General features: G+C 37.5%; 1 non-coding gene across 1 annotated transcript; it reads left to right on the top strand.

Moving 5' to 3' along the window:
- The first annotated feature begins 1,884 nt into the window (after positions 1-1,884).
- On the top strand, positions 1,885-1,991 carry LOC145590396 (small nucleolar RNA R71). Its single transcript, XR_014102002.1, has one exon. It is a non-coding gene; the product is annotated as a small nucleolar RNA R71 (small nucleolar RNA).

The raw sequence follows: 1,991 nt of genomic DNA, 5'->3' as shown, positions 1-1,991 counted from the left end.
GCTCAATTTTCGCAACTTGCTCACTTTTCTCCTCTTTCTCATCTTTAAAGCCAAGCCCTTCACAGTAAAAGGCTCTTTCTATTGCATCAACTTCCTCTTTCCATATATTTATTTTTCCTGTAGAAGATGCAACAAAAGATACCGCCTCTAAGGGATCTTTAACAAGAGCTTGGAGCTTATTAGAACAATTATCAACCACATCAATACTAAAACACTTCTCCTCTGTCATGGGGCTTTTAGCGGCATTATTCAAATTAAAAATAATTTTATCACCCCCTACTGATAGCGTCAGTTTACCACTTTTCACATTTATGATTTCTCCTGCAGTAATAAGGAATGGTCTACCCAAAATAATTGGGGTTTGCAAATCCTCCGCCATATCAAGAATAACAAAATAAACAGGTATATATAATTTACCTACTCTAATAGGAACATCCTCTAAAACACCTAGGGGGTATTTAAAAGAACGATCGGCCATTTACAGAGTAATATTGGTAGCTTTTAATTTACCCATATTTAGCATAGAACACACAGACAATGGCATGACACTAACACTAGCACCCAAATTACATAATGCATTATCAATCATCAGATTGCCAATATGACAAGGGATAGAAAAACTACCCGGATCTTTTAGTTTGGAGATTTATTTTGTAGTACGGCACTACATTCTGCAGTAAAAGCGACTGTCTCTACCTCACTAATAGACCTTTTCCTAGTCAATATTTCTTTCATGAATTTAGCATACGTAGGAATTTGTGTAATTAGTTCTGTGAAAGGAACCGTTAGCTGTAAATTTTTCACCATCTCCGAAAACTTACCAAATTGCTTATCTAATTTAGTCTTCAAGTGTCTATTGGGAAATGGTAGTTTAATAACTGGTTTTTAAACAACGCCACTGTTATCTTGAGTTGCAACCTTCCCTGTAGTTTTACCCTGCAATGTATTATCAGAAATATTAGTACTACCCTGGGGCCCTGCAGGGCTAATAGCAACATTGTTTGGTTTAACAGAATCAAGATTAGCATTTTTCATTAAAACAGGTTCATCATCTCTGGGCATAGGAGGCCCATAATAGAGCGAACCACTCCATAGGGTAATTACAAAAGCTTGATTTATAGGTCTGGTTGGCTGCGATGGTAGGGCTCCCTGTTAGTGGGCTTGTAAAGTAGAGGAAATCTGCGCAATTTGATTATCCATGATTTCATTATGAGCTATGATTGAATCAATTTGAGCATCCCTACTCTCCATGTGCTTTTTCATACTTGATAACATCGCTCAAATTTCTGATAAAGCAGGGTCAAAAGATGAGGAGGGTTGTGATTGGGTTTTCTGGCCAGAGTTGGGATGGTAATATTTCTGCTATGGTTGTTGTGGTGCTTGTGATTGTTGTGGGGGCAGCAGGTTTTGAACATTAGTTCTCCCATAAGAAAGATATGGATGGTTCTAGAACCCAGGATTGTAGGTGTTGGAGTATGGGTCATTCTGCCTATAGGCCTGAAAAGCATTAACTTGCTCCATGGAACTCTTGCAATCTTGTTCCCAATGACCAACAATTCCACAATTTTCACAGAAAGCATCATTAGAATTATTATTAATAGCAGACCATTAGCTATATTAGCAGTACTAAGATTATCTAATTTCTGACAAATAGAGGTTAATTGAGTTTGCAAAAAGGATACGGAGTTAACACTATGTTTCTCTTTGTTAGCAAAACCTCTAGGATTCCCATAATGGGAATTGTGGATTGCCATATCTTCGATAACTTATCCTGCATCATCGACATTGAGATTCATAAACCTCCCACTAGCTGTAGAATCTAAAATTGTTCTAGATGAATTTCCAATCCCATTGTAAAAGGCTTGGATCAACTGCCACTGTGCTAAATTATGGTGGGGACACTGTCTCTGCATATCCTTGAATCTTTCCCAAGTCTCATATAAAGTTTCATCTGGCTCTTGGGCAAAGTTTTGAATTGCACTCCTTAATAA

The sequence above is a fragment of the Chenopodium album genome, chromosome 17 (genome assembly GCF_948465745.1).
Source record: "Chenopodium album chromosome 17, dcCheAlbu1.1, whole genome shotgun sequence".
NCBI classification, from domain to species: Eukaryota; Viridiplantae; Streptophyta; class Magnoliopsida; order Caryophyllales; family Amaranthaceae; genus Chenopodium; species Chenopodium album.
This window is presented reverse-complemented; position numbering and strand designations above follow the sequence as displayed.